Source organism: Schistocerca gregaria, chromosome X, assembly GCF_023897955.1.
Source record: "Schistocerca gregaria isolate iqSchGreg1 chromosome X, iqSchGreg1.2, whole genome shotgun sequence".
NCBI classification, from domain to species: Eukaryota; Metazoa; Arthropoda; class Insecta; order Orthoptera; family Acrididae; genus Schistocerca; species Schistocerca gregaria.
The window spans coordinates 726,046,625-726,062,502 of NC_064931.1; positions in this window are offsets into that span (position 1 = coordinate 726,046,625).

Below are 15,878 nucleotides of genomic sequence, written 5' to 3' on the forward strand. Positions count from 1 at the left end.
ACGACTCACGCCCTGTCCTCACAGCTTTACTTCTGCCAGTACCTCGTCTCCTACCTATCAAACTTAACAGAAGCTCAAGGTTCACAGGAGAGCAAAAAAAACAGCAAAATTTTAAGCTGACAGTGTCAAGTATTATGTATATTAGCCTTATGTTCAGAACTCTGTATGTTAGGAGGTGAGTAAAACACATTTTGTATATGGGTATAAAGCTCTAAATTGCTTCCCAGAATCAACAAAATTAAGCAAATCAAAGGTAGCCTTTACATGCAATATAAAACGTATACTGGTGGAATGTTATTTTTTTTTATTTTGTGTAAGAGATTATGAGAATGCAACTATAGAAGTTTGATTCTCTGTAACAATTTTGCGTTAGGGAATATGTGGCATATTACATTCTAGTACCTTCATAATGTATATCACTTACATATAAACTATGTACAACTTTAATGTCAAAGTTGCTTAAAATATCAGTTGGATAGATTGCAACTCACCACACAGAGGAGATGTTGTGCAGGAGTCAGGTACATTTAAAAACAGAGTACTGACAGTGAGTCTGCATTTAGAAGTAGACACACTGTCCTTTGTCTCTTTATAAATTTGTCTGTTTGCCAAGGCATTAGGAAGCAGACTGAATACACAGCACCTTAGTAGTAGTAGTAGTAGTAGTAGTAGTAGTAGTAGTAGTAGTAGGGGTGTGTGTGTGTGTGTGTGTGTGTGTGTGTGTGTGTGTGTGTGTGTGTGTGTGTCCACCCGTTTCAATTTGCAATTTGGGGATAAGTAAAGTTCACTGAAGAAAGAAAGAAAAATTAAAGTACCAATGTCTATCTGCGATTGATTGCACTATGTTACCTGGAGTGAAAACTGGAGCTCCATTATTCATTAATAGCAAGTGGACTTACTTGTCATCTCAGTAATCCTCCGTATAATAACCATACTTTAGATGATGATCTTGAATGGTTTACACAAAAGGCAGCTCACGATATTGCATCATCCTCCTCACTCTAGAGATCCCTGTAGCTTTAGCTCTTCTATCCAAAACATTACTAGGTTTTCTTCAAATCTTTAACAATATTAGCCACTTGCTCCTCAATGCAGTTTTCCAATAGCTGTTTCAACATGGATAAGACTAACCTTCAACATGACCAGAAGTAATTATGAATACATTAACCTTGTGGACCAATGCTGTCATTTGGTTCTGTTGTGGTTGGCAGGAGAGCCAACCGTGTTCCTAAAGGAGGCCGAAATGCATGCGTTTTAGCTCACGCAGGCTGGCGTGAGGTCTGGAACATGACAAGGGAATTACAATTGAGAAAAACGGATGTATCTGGTGGAATACTTAACTCTAATCCATTACTGGTTAACGTTGGTCTGGACAGCACATATTTCACAATATCAATAGTACAGATAATGGCACCTTGCTAGGTCGTAGCAAATAACGTAGCTGAAGGCTATGCTAACTATCGTCTTGGCAAGTGAGAGCGTAGAAGTCAGTGAACCATCGCTAGCGAAGTTGGCTGTACAACTGGGAACGAGTGCTAGGAAGTCTCTCTAGACCTGCCGTGTGGCGGCGCTCGGTCTGCAATCATTGATAGTGGCGACAAGCGGGTTCGACGTATACTACCGGACCGCGGCCGATTTAAAGGCTATCACCTAGCAAGTGTGGTGTCTGGCGGTGACATCACATTCCTCCCCCGCAAATCAGCGTACGGTTGTGGCATAAGGCTTCCGCCCGCCGTGGGGAGGACTGCATGTTGACGTATGCGACGAGGTGGGGAGCCTAACAGGCGAGGCTGTGCCACCCACACCCTGCCATTCGGACCGCGGGGAGCTAGGAAACGCCTGAAAACCTGCTCCAGGGTGCACGCCAACATACGGTGTATGCGCCCTTAGAGAGACAGGAGGGTCCGAAGGGTCGACCTCCATCGGTCCGGGGCACCCGACGGGCGAAGGCGACGTACGGTCTGGAGCGGGTAAGAGTTCCATGTCGGAGGACAACTGGTCACGGGAAGCGATCGGCAGCGCGTGACCCAGGGAGGCGTCCGGCGGTTGCAGCGATGCGTCCTCTGCGGGCGTCGCCGGCGGGAGAACAGGTGGCAGCGGCGGCCTGTGGCAGCGGCACGTTGCCATGGGGAAAAATGGAAGGCAGCGTCTGTAACACCTGGGGCTGAGGCGAGACAGTAGGTGGGTCCCAGGGGCGCTGGCCGGACGGCAACGTCGCTGAAAGCAGACGGCGAGCGGCAGATCCCGTGCGACGACAGAGGCGCAGCTGATTGAGATGCTGACGCACCTCACCAGAGGCCCTCAAAACCAGATACATAGCGCTGCCGAGGCAGCGAAGAATGCGCCCTTCGAGCCAACGCCGTGAACCCCGGTAGTGGCGATAGTAGACAACATCGCCTGGAGCAAAAGCAGGTGTCTGCCACTGCACAGGAACCTGATGCAGCGGATGTAGCAAAGACATCAAGGTTTGATGATGACGACCGCGGAGCAACTCAGCCCGCGAGCGACCATCTCGGGTCTGAGAGCGATACGAGGACAAAAAGAGCAATAACGCGTCCTCCCGAGAATGCAACTCTTTCAACTTCAACATCTGTGACTTGAAAGTCCTGACCAATCGTTCAGCGGCACCGTTTGACTGTGGCGAAAACGGCGCGGACGTCAGATGTTGAATACCATTGGCCCTGCAGAATGACTGAAATTCTACTGACATGTATACTGGGCCATTGTCGGAAACAATAGTCTGTGGAAGACCTTCAACGCAAAAGATAGGGGATAACGTTTGGATGGTGGCAGATGACGGGCTGGAAGACAACCGGACAACAAAAGGAAAATTACTGAATGAATCTACCACAACCAACCATCGAGCATTCCAGAATGGACCAGCAAAATCGATGTGTAAGCATTACCAAGGGGAAGTGGCTTTTGGCCATGCAAAGAATTTCCGTGGTGGTGCTGATTGTTGTTCGGCACACACCATGCAAGAAGAGCACATATTCGTAATCGCAGCATCGATTCCGAACCAAGTACAGTGCTGACGAGCAAGTTGTTTCGTTCTTACTATACCCCAATGTCCTTGGTGGAGAAGCTGTAAGACAGAGGACTGTAACGAACGTGGCACCATGACCCTGGACTGATCATTATCAGAACGCAACAGCAAAACACCACGTCATACAAAAAGCCTATCCTTAAGAGCAAAACATCGGCGAACCAACGGGTCCCCGATCCGTGACTTTGACAAAGGCCATTGCATAGCTACAAAACGCAGAACGGGAGCAAGGACAGGGTCGGCAGCTGTGGCTGTAGCTATGCGACGAAAATCAATCAGAAACGATTCGACCACGTCATCGGTTTCCGCATCTATGAACATGCAAGCAAGTTCGGAGGAATCGAATGCCCTATCCTCAGCAACAGGCAAGCGGGACAACGCATCGGCGTTTCCGTGCTTAGCAGTGGACCAATACAAGATATTGTAGCGGTACTGCGAGAGGAAAATAGACCAGCGAACGAATTTCGGCGCTGTACGTGGAGGTACAGGCTTGATCGGATGAAATACCAATGTCAAAGGTTTGTGGTCTGTGATTATGGTAAAGTGACGACCATACAAGAAAGCATGAAACTTTGTAACACCAAATACGAGAGCCAATGCTTCTTTCTCGATCTGTGAATAATTTCTTTGCGCAGACGAGAGCAATTTGGACGCAAAGGCAATAGGGCGATCGTGCGATCCATCTTTGTGCGCAAGCACAGCACCGATCCCGAAATCTGATGCATCCACCATCAACAAAAGGGGCTTCTGGGGATCGAATGGCATAAGGCAAAAGTATTGGAAAGCAACGCCGATTTCAACTGGCGAAAGGCGCGTTCGCATTCTGCCGTGCACACGAACGGAACACCCTTACGGCGTAAGCGATGAAGCGGAGATGAAATGGAAGAGGCCTGTGGCACATAGCGATGGTAGTAATTTATTTTTCCCAGCACACTCTGTAGCTGCTTCAAATTCTGCAGCGAAGGCAAGTCTTGTATGGCACGCAGGTGCGTGGGACTGGGATGTATGCCTTGGGCATTGATTACATGTCCCAGGTATGGCAAGTCCCGAGCAAAAAACACACATTTGTCCTTTCGCAAGCGAAGACCATTTTGTCGCAAGACCTGAAATAATGTTCTGAGATTGACAAAGTGTTCTTCTTCCGTCTTTTCGGAGATCACAATATCGTCCAGATAATTTGCTGCAGTAGGGACCGATGCACAAACAGTTTGTAGATATTGGTGAAACAATGCAGGGGCGGATGCACACCCGAATGGCAGTCGTTTGTCTCGATACAAATCAAGATACGTGTTAACCACCAAAACGCGCTGGGATTCTTTGTCCACCGGCATTTGCAAGTACGCATCTGCTAGGTCCAACTTCGAAAAATAGTTACCCGGGCACAGTTTGTCAAAAAGATCTTCCGGGTGGGGTAAAGGAAAAGTTGCAATCACTAGTTGTGGATTCACTGTTGCCTTGAAGTCTACACAAAGTCTCAATTTGCTGAAAGGTTTTGGCAAAATTACTAAGGGTGATGCCCAGAGAGAAGCCTGCACACATTCAATTACACCTTGCGATTCCAATTCATGTAATGTTTTTTCGACCTCATCACGCAATGCGTGGGGAACATTGCGCGCCCTGAAAAATTTCGGTTGCGCATTTACTTTCAGTTGCAAATGTGCTATATAGTTCTTAGCGCAGCCGAGGCCCGGTGCAAATATGTCTGCAAATTCTTCACAAAGACGAGAAACACTGTCTGAAAGCACTGTCTGGTTCACTGATAGGACCTGATTGACTATAGACAAGTTAAACAACTGAAATAAATCGAAACCAAACAAGTTCACTGCAGAAGAAGAACGAAGGACGTAAAATGACACAAGTTTTGTTTGTCCTTTGTATGTTAGAAGAAGGCTGCACTGTCCTAACACAGGGATACGTTGCCCGGAATAGCTTGTTAACGGAACATTTGCGGCACGCAACGGGAGGGGGGGGGGGGGGGTACCCAGCAGTTTGTAAGTGTCTTGATTGGTCAGTGAAACTGCAGCTCCGGTACCGAGCTGGAAAGGTATCACTTTGCCGTTAATGGCCAAGTCCACAAAAAGTTTATTGTCCTGCTGACGACAAGAGCGACTGTCTCGTGCAACATGAACTGACACTGGTACATAATCACTTGCGACTTGACGGGAGGTCCGGCGATGTCGACGCACTCTCTTTTTGGGACGAACACAGTCACTGTTAGAGAGAGTGGCACTGGGCGGAGTGGAATGAACTACATGAATTTCCATGGGCGAAGTTTCGCGAGCCTGAGTATCCTTGGTGCGATTCCGATTCCGGCACGAAGCAAAGGGCCTGGAATGGTTTTGAGCTTCCGATCTGAGCTTTTTCTGGCAAACACTCTGAACATGTCCTTTTGTATTACAATAAAAGCAAATAGCTTGGCATGATGGGCAATTCTCACGTGAATGTTTAGTAGCACACCGCGGGCATGATTTGATCACTGCATTAGCTTGCCTGCGCAGCACATGTGGCTGAGAGCCTGGCGGCAGCGGCGCGGCCGGGCGCGTGGTCTGTTTACTGTTCCGTGCAGCTCGCCCGGCGTGCCGGTTAACCTGACACACTGCAGGCGAAGTTTCATATGATTCTTGAGCAAAGTCAAGTGTGTCCTGCTGATCCAATATGTCCATCACTTTTTGAAGGGAGGGATTGACTAATTTCAAAATATGTTCCCTTATACAAACATCAGAAACGTTCTGTGCAATTGCATCCCGTACCATAGTATCTGAATAAGGGAGTCCACATTGACATTCAAAAGCACAATCCCTAGTAAGGCCTTGCAAGGTTGCAACCCACTCCCGATTAGTCTGACCTGCTGTACGTTTTGTACGTAAGAAGGTATACCGTTTGGCAACTACATTGACTGATTCTTTGAAATATGCATCTAATGCAGACAAAATTTCTTCGTAGGACTGAGTTGCTACGTCGGGTCGGGGCAATAATTTGATTATCACACGGTACGTGGTCACTCCTACTGAAGAAAGGAGGAAAGGCTGCCGCTCGTTACCTTGAATTCTGTAGGCAGTGAGATGGAATCCAAATTAGCGTGACCACTCCGTCCAGCTTTCCAGTGCAGCATCAAAAGGGCAAAAAGTTGGTGCAACAGCGTGTTGTGGCTGCGTTAGCGGTGGAGTGGCTGCTGCCGCATCGTCTTGCATCACACGTTGACCCTGGACGAGCTGTCCAAGGGCATCCAGTAAGGCCTGCGTCTGCTGATTCCATAAGTGATAAAATTTGGACAGTACATCTGGAGATTATGGCGAAGCCATTACACAAGTAAATCAGGGCAATTTAGATAAGAACACCTTTACTCTCGTTGCCAATGTTGTGGTTGGCAGGAGAGCCAACTGTGTTCGTAAAGGAGGCCGAAATGCACGCGTTTTAGCTCACGCAGGCTGGCGTGAGGTCTGGAACATGACAAGGGAATTAGAATTGAGAAAAAACAGACGTATCTGGTGGAATACTTAACTTTAATCCATTACTGATTAACGTCGGTCTGGACGGTACATATTTCACAATATCAATAGTACGGATAATGGCGCCTTGCTAGGTCATAGCAAATAACGTAACTGAAGGCTATGCTAACTATCATCTTGGCAAATGAGAGCATAGAAGTCAGTGAACCATCGCTAGCAAAGTCGGCTGTACAACTGGGGACGAGCGCTAGGAAGTCTCTCTAGACCTGCCGTGTGGCGGCGCTTGGTCTGCAATCATTGATAGTGGCGACAAGCGGGTCCGACGTATACTACCGGACCGCGGCCGATTAAAGGCTACCACCTAGCAAGTGTGGTGTCTGGCGGTGACACCACAGGTTCCATCACACATTAACGTTATTGTAATCTGTACATAAAATAGGCAACTACTCACCTATAGGGGATCGACACATGGCACACAGTAACACTTATCTGGAAACAGCATTCGCAATAGCTTTCAAGACTTTGCTCTTTTTCTAGCAAAAGTACACATAGCCACCGAAACACACACTCCCAGGATCACAGTAACACCGATCATTGAAAGCGGATGGAAGTGGGGGTGGGGGAAGGGAGTGTAAAGAGGAGAGAATAGGGAAACTGGCAGATCTGTGGACAGATGACTGCAGCAGCTGCAGAGGAAGATGGCACACATTGTGAAGCAGCTGTTGAAATCATTTGTGTTATGGTGTGCAGCGTGTAGGGCAACTGAATGGTGAGGTTTGCTATTTACCACAGGCCACTGATGCAAGTAGATAGTTAGTTACTTGCCATGTCCACACAGAGCGGTGTATAGTAATTGCAACATTGCTGATATATAACATGGTTGCTTTCATAAAAAGGCAGGGCCGCATGCGAAACCAGCCATATTATATATCAGTTATGCTGCAATTACTGTGCAGGCTTTCTAGGTGGGGATGACAAGAAACCAACTATCTACTTGCATGTATGTCTACCACCAGTTCCTGAACATGCTGCACACCACAACACAAATGATTTAAACAGTTGTTTTGCTATGTGGGCCATTTGATACTGCGTTCCAGCACAAGTTCCTCTGAACCATGCAGGTGAGAATTCTTACTTTAGCAAATTCTGTGTTCTCACAATCCCCCTGGCTTAAACCTCTGCAAACCTGTTCCCACTACCTCATCTCACCGTATGTTTCCTGTTCTCTCTTCTGTTTCCACCCCTCCTTCCCCGTGCAGTTCATGCACTGCCTTCTCTGACCATTTTTCCTTCCTCTGATGCAGTCAGGCTCCCTCTCTCTCTTTTTCCTCCCTCTCCCTCTTCTTTCTCTACAATCTATGCTCCTTTTGTGCAGCTGTGGAGTTGTCTATCCAAAGACTTGCTTCTTTCCTGCTACACCCTATATGCACTTTTACCAACCCTGTCCCCACATCCATCAGCTCAGGTAATTGCTTACAATAACTATTAGTGATCAGTCTAGCTGTGGCCATGGGACTGTGTTTGGCTAGAAAAAGGGCAAGACAAAAAATGCTGTTTGCTGTTAAGTGTTGATACACTATAGGTGAGTGATTGCCTTTTCCTTATCTTATGTATAGATTACAATAACATTATTGTGTGGTGGAACCAAATGATAGAATTTATCCACAATGATAATGATTTCTGGTCCTGTTGAAGATTACATTTTTTCTGTGGTGAAACAGCTATTGAGAAACTGCAATGAGGAGCAAGTGACCAATGTTGTGGAGATTCAGAATCTACCCATCTAAAGAAAATCTACCAGCATTGTGGATAGCAAGGTCTAATGCTACAATGATCACCAAAGAAAGTAAGACGACATAATATCATTACCTTCCTTTTCTTTTGTACACAATTCCAGATTATCATCTAAAGTATGGCAATTATACATGTTACTACCGAATAATGGAGTGCCAGTTTCCACTCTAGGTAACATCACAAACAATCAGAGACTATATTTTTAAATATCCAATGCTATCCAACCACATTATGTCTCCATTGTGAAACAGGTTGAATTTTGCCTTGAGTAACAGAGAGAGGCACAATTTCGAGTGTGCATATTTAGCATTATACCGCAATTGTAAGTGCGTATGCTATAGTTGAACTGATTAAATATGTTCGTTAGGGTGCTTTTCTAGCTCACCATTAAAAGTTTTTCTTTTATTTGGGTGTTGTTCCAGTAATTGTGAAAAGTCCATTTTGTTTACATCTCGCAAATTTGCCTTACTTTCCAAGTGTGCATACTAAGCCTTATACCGCAATCTTCAGTGCATTTGCTATAGATTAGCTGATTAAATACGTTCATTAGTGTGCTCTTCAAGCTTGCCATTAAAGGTTTTCCTTTTATTTGCGTGTTCTTCCATTAATCGAAAAAAGTTCGTTTTGCTTACATTTGGCTGTTTAGGCCTAATTTTTGAACGTGCATATTTAATGTTATACCACAAATTTATGTGCATTTCCTAATAGTTTACTTACATATTAGTTTCCAAAACATATTTAGTGTCCTTTTACATCTGTATTTAATATATTATTGTTATCACTTAGTAAATCTCTTAACTAATTTCCAAACTACCAGGCATACTAAGTGTGCAGTAAGAAAGTTAGTTCAGGGATTTTGTGGAGCTGTTGTAACAGGTGGTTTCATTGGAGAAATTGTAGCAGCGTGGGAATTAGGGAAGCAAACGAGACTCTTCCATTCTTTTGCAGGGTTTGCTCAAGAGATAGGATTATAGCTGAACAGGAGGAGAAAATTAGAACCCTTCAGGCTGACTTGGGCAGAGCGAGAGGGAACTGAAAAGATTAATGGGGAAGGAGGGTAAACAGCGGTGGGAAGTGGTAGTTGGGAACAGGGGCCACAGAAGAAGAAGAAGAAGAAGAAGAGTGTCTGACAGTTTCCCAATTGGCACAACCAATAGATTTGCCTTGCTACCACAGTTACGTAAGGAAGAGGCTCCAGTAGAAGTAGATGTAGTTAAGATGCAACAGAATCTCACAGGAAATCAACTGTTTCAAAAAAAGTATAAAGTAAGAGGAAAGTTCTGTTGCTAGGTAGCAGCCATGGAAGAAGTGTGGGCCAGATTTTGCAGGAAAAATTGGGTGACAGGTACCAAGTCACAAACTTTTTCAAGCCAAGTGCATTTCTTAGCCAGGTGGTAGAGGATATAGGTTCCTTGTGCAACGGTTTCTCAAAGCAGGATCATGTGATGATAGTGGGTGGAGTGGAAAACAGTATTGATAGGGATCAGGGCTACAGTATTGAGTGTGACCTAGTGAAAACGACCCATACCAATGTTGGGCAGGTGCCTGCTTTCATGCGGCATGATCAGCCCCAGTTGAACCGCTCTGTCAGGAGGGTAAATATGGAGTTGGATCAGTTGTGTAGGACAGCCACTTTGTCAGACATTGGATTGGTTCCTGTTGAGGCTATTGATTGGGGGGATTTAACAATGAATGGCCTACACCTCAATAGGAAAGGGAAGTGTAAACTGGCAGGGTTGTTAGCGAAATCCATATAGGGGGACACTAGTACTCATGAATGTACCTCTTTTTTTAGACTAATATCAGTGTCCAATGAGAAGTTCAGGCATGCAGGTGCTAATGAGGTCCAAAACTCAGAAGATTCTCACAACAGTAAAGCAAATAATAATGTTACCATATTTAACCAAAATATTGATGGATTAAACAAAAAAGTAGATTCCCACAAAAGTAAAGTAAAAAATCATGTTACCATGTTTCACCAAAATATTCCGGGATTGAAGAATAAAGTAGATGAGCCCTGGTTTGTTTAGATAACATTGAATCTGATAATGTAATAGATTTACTATGCCTGCCTGGTCATCACATTGTGTGTGATATAGAAAAGGTAAATATCAGTGGTTATAAACTAGCTGCACATATGAGTAGAGAGAATAAGGTGAGAGGGGAGTTGCCATATATGTCAAAAGTTATCACTGTGAAAAAGCTTGGATACAAAAACGTTTTGTCTAGAGCAACATATAGAAGCATGTGCCTTTCAACTTAAACTGAAGGAGGGCTCTTTTATAATTGTGACAGTATGTAGGTCCCCATCAGGAAACTTTCATTTTTGCCTGGAAAACTTGGATGCCTTGTTGTGATTTCAATCAGATAGGGAAAAGCAAATTATTATTCGTGGGGACTTCAATGTTGATTCACTGAAAGAGTGTGATAGGAAGAATGACCTGCAAGTCTTGCTCGGTTATTTCAGTTTGACATCTGTCATTGATTTTCCTACTCTGGTAGTAAAGGACAGCAGCACATTGATAGATAACACTTTTATAGACCAAGACAAGTTCAAAAACATAAATTCTTGTACTGTTGAGAATTGCCTTTCTGATCATGGTTCTCAGCTAGTTACAGTATGTGACATAGCTCCATTCAGTAATTCAAAACTACCCTCCAAAGTTGTGCGTTCAATTAATGACTCAACAATTAGAAATTTCAGGGAAAGTCTTCAGCAGTTAGACTGGGATGAGGTGTACAAGGAACCCAATGCTAATATAAAATATAACTTATTTTTACACTTGTAAGAGAATTTGAAAACTGTTTTCCCAAGAAAGTAGTTAAATTTAATTATAAGAAGCCACGCAAAAAAAAAACCTCGACTTACTAAGGAAATTATATCCAACAACAACAACAAGAAAGAGTAATGACCCAGCAACAGCCAACTATTATAAAAACTACTGTGTTACATTAAGAAAGGTCATTAAAAAGTCCAGAAGCATGTGCATCATGTCTGAGATTAATACCTCTGATAACAAAATCAAAACAATTTGAAATATTATTACAAGGGGACAGGGCAACCAAGAGTACAGGATGACGGCATTACCATCAAAACGAATGGAAACTTGACAAACAACAAGATGGAAGTTGAAAACGTTTTGAATAATCATTTTTTAAATGTTGTAGAGAAAATAAGATCTAAATGTTCATTAGAAGAAGCAAGTTAGTTAATGGAAGAGGTCTTACCAACACAATTTGCTGCAATAATTAGGATGATGATAAACTCTTTCAAGAATAAAATCTCCTATGGAATTGATGGCAGTTCCAGCAGGATAATAAAAGCTTGTTCCCAAGAGATTAGTGGGATTCTTAGCGACATATGTAATAGCTCTCTGAACCACGTTATTTTCCCAGATAGACTGAAGTATGCCATTGTTAAACAACTACATAAAAAAGGGGATACATCTGATGTCAACAACTACTGCCCAATCTCTCTTCTGACTGCCTTATCCCGAATTCTTGAAAAAGTAATGTATTGTACAGTAGCTTCACACCTTTGTAAAAATAAAGTTTTAACAAAATGTCAGTTTGGTTTCCAGAAAGGTTTTTCAACAGAAAATGCTATATAGAATTTCACTAATGAAATATTAAGCGCTCTGAGTAACCGGAAGTCATCTGTGGGGATTTTTTGTGATCTATCAAAGGCTTTTGATTGTGTAAATCATGGAATACTTCTAGATAAGCTCAAGTATTGTGATATGAATGGGACAGCACTCAAATGATTTAAATCATATCTAACTGGAAGAGTGCAGAAAGTTGAAATAAGCAGTTCACGTAATATGCAAAAAAAAAAAAAAAAAAAAAAAAAAAACTGGTGACTTCTCAAACTGGGGAACAATCGAGAATGGGGTGTGAGGTGTTGCAAGGTTTGGTCTTGGGTCCTCTGCTGTTCTTAATATATGTTAATGACTTGCCATTCTATATTCACGAAGATACAAAGCTGGTACTTTTTGCCGATGGTACAAGTATAGCTATCATACCCAACAGACAAGAATTAACTGATGAAATTGTAAATGATGTTTTTCAGAAAATCATTAAGTGGTTCTCTGCGAATGGGCTCTCATTAAAATTTGACAAAACACAGTATATACAGTTCCACACAGTAAATGGAATGACACCATTAATAAATATAGACTTCAATCAGAAATCGGTAGCTAAGGTACAATATTCAAAATTTCTAGGTGTATGCATTGATGAGGGGCTGAACTGGAAAAAATACACTGAAGATATGCTGAAACATTTGAGTTCAGCTACTTACGATATTAGGGTCATTGCAAATTTTGGCAATAAAGGTATCACATAGATTATATAATGGTAAGACAGAGATTTAGGAACCAGGTTTTAAATTGTAAGACATTTCCAGGGGCAGATGTGGACTCTGACCACAATCTATTGGTTATGACCTGTAGATTAAAACTGAAGAAACTGCAAAAAGCTGGGAATTTAAGGAGATGGGACCTGGATAAACAAAAGAACCAGAGGTTGTACGGAGTTTCAAGGAGAGCATAAGGGAGCAATTGACAGGAATGGGGGAAAGAAATACAATAGAAGAAGAATGGGTAGCTTTGAGGGATGAAGTAGTGAAGGCAGCAGAGGATCAAGTAGGTAAAAAGATGAGGGCTAGTAGAAATCCTTGGTTGACAGAAGAAACATTGAATTCAATTGATGAAAGGAGAAAATATAAAAATGCAGTAAATGAAGCAGGCAAAAAGGAATACAAATGTCTCAAAAATGAGATCGACAAGAAGTGCAAAATGGCTAAGCAGGCATGGCTAGAGGACAAATGTAAGAATATAGAGGCTTTACTCACTAGAGGTAAGATAGATACTGCCTACAGGAAAATTAAAGAGACCTTTGGAGAAAAGAGAACCACTTGTATGAATATTAAGAGCTCAGATGGAAATCCAGTTCCAAGCAAAGAAGGGAAAGCAGAAAGGTGGAAGGAGTATATAGAGGGTCTATACAAGGGCTATGTACTTAAGGACAGTATTATGGAAATGGAAGAGGATGTAGATGAAGATGAAATGAGATATGATACTGCGTGAAGAGTTTGACAGAGCACTGAATGACCTGAGTCGAAACAAGGCCCCCGGAGCAGACAACATTCCATTGGAACTACTGACGGCCTTGGGAGAGCCAGTCCTGACAAAACTCTACCATCTGGTGAGGAAGATGTATGTGATGGGCGAAATACCCTCAGACTTCAAGAATAATATAATAATTCCAATCCCAAAGAAAGCAGGTGTTAACAGATGTGAAAATTACCAAACTATCAGTTTAATAAGTCACAGCTGCAAAATACTAATGCGAATTCTTTACAGACGAATGGAGAAACTAGTAGAAGCCGACCTCGGGGAAGATCAGTTTGGATTCTGTAGAAATGTTGGAACACGTGAGGCAATACTGACCCTACGACTTACATTAGAAGCTAGATTAAGGAAGGGCAAACCTACGTTTCTAGCATCTGTAGACTTAGAGAAAGCTTTTGACAATGTTGACTGGAATACTCTTTCAAATTCTAAAGGTGGCAGGGGTAAAATACAGGGAGCGAAAGACTCTTTACAATTTGTACAGAAATCAGATGGCAGTTATAAGAGCCGAGAGACATGAAAGGGAAGCAGTGGTTGGGAAGGGAGTGAGACAGGGTTGTAGTCTCTCCCCGATGTTATTCAATCTGTATATTGAGCAAGCAGTAAAGGAAACAAAAGAAAAGTTTGGAGTAGGTATTAAAATCCATGGAGAAGAAATAAAAAATTTGAGGTTCGCCGATGACATTGTAATTCTGTCAGAGCCAGCAAAGGACTTGGAAGAGCAGTTGAACGGAATGGATAGTGTCTTGAAATGATGATGTAAGATGAACATCAACAAAAGCAAAACGAGGATAATGGAATGTAGTCAAATTAAATCGGGTGATGCTGAGGGAATTAGATAAGGAAATGAGACACTTTAAGTAGTAAAGGAGTTTTGCTATTTGGGGAGCAAAATAACTGATGATGGTCGAAGTAGAGAGGATATAAAATGTAGACTGGCAATGGCAAGGAAAGCGTTTCTGAAGAAGAGAAATTTGTTAACATCAAGTATAGATTTAAGTGTCATTAAGTCATTTTTGAAAGTATTTGTATGGAGTGTAACCATGTATGGAAGTGAAACATGGACGATAAATAGTTTAGACAAGAATGAACAAATCCTTTGAAGAAAGCTACTTCCCTGAGCTCTTTAAATATGTGGAAATAAAACCAATGTTTAAAAAAGGTTCAAAAGACGATATTGGAAATTATCGCCCCATGTCTATACTCCCTGTCATATGAAAAATATTTGAAAAAGTTGCTGCTTTACATATACAAAGCTTCATCACACAGAATATCATTTCACATACCCAATTTGGCTTCCAACAAGGCAAAAACACAGTAGATGCGATTAATGAGTTTATCAAAAAAAATTACTTCATCACTAGATAGGAAAGCTAAGGTTGCAGGAATATTCTGTGATCTTACAAAAGCATTCTACTCTGTAAACCATTCCCTGGTGCTTTTCAGACTCAGCAGGTATGGAATAAGGGATATTGCTTTGAAATGGTTGGAGGCTTATCTCTTGGAGAGGAAACAAAGGGTAGTAATCACATCAAATGGAGCAGATCACTTCCGAGTGGAAAACTGTGTTACAAGGTGTTCCTCAAGGCTCAATCCTTGGATACATTTTATTCCTGTTCTATTTAAATGACTTGTCTCTCAATATAAATACTTTGTTTGCAGATGATACTTTTGCCCAAATTGAAAATGAAAATTCTGACAATATACCACAGAGTGTCATGAATACGTTAAGTAACCTGGAAACCTGGTTCAGTCAAAAGGACTTAAGACTAAACATTTCAAAAACCCACATGATGAGTTTTAAAACCAAACATTCAAAATCTGAAGAAATCTGTGTCACTCACAAAATCAAAAAATGGAAGAACTATGACTCAGTCAGGTTCCTGGGAATAAACTTAGACAGAACTTTGCGTTGGAATTCTCATATAGAATATCTAGCAAATAAGTTAAACAGCCTAGCATTTGCAATGGAAATTTTAGCCTGTGCTACTGATATGCTCACCAGGAAAATAGCATATTATAGCTACTTTGAATCAGTAATTTGATATGGCATAATTTGTTGGGGGAAACTCGGGAAATGTTACACGAATTTTAAAGTTGCAAAATAGAATTATTCGCATTTTGTGTTTGTTTTGAATACAGTCAGAGAGAGTCCCTTTAGTAAGCAATAGTGCCAGTAGTGTCAGTGTCATCGTAACTGCCGTCTGTGTCACATCTGTTGTGCAGCGAGCTACGTTAATTTAAGTATTAACTGCCTTTTTCTTACTTGTCACTTATTCTTCCATGTGGTTTTGCTTTTAGGAAGCTTTAATTGTCGAGTGCTAGTAATAGTGTTCCATAGATTTCGTGTTTGTTTTGAATACAGTCAGAGAAAGTCCATTTAATCAGCCATAGTGCCAGTAGTGCTAGTGTTTGTTTTCAATATAGTCCAGAGACAGGTAGTACAATTTTTATTGT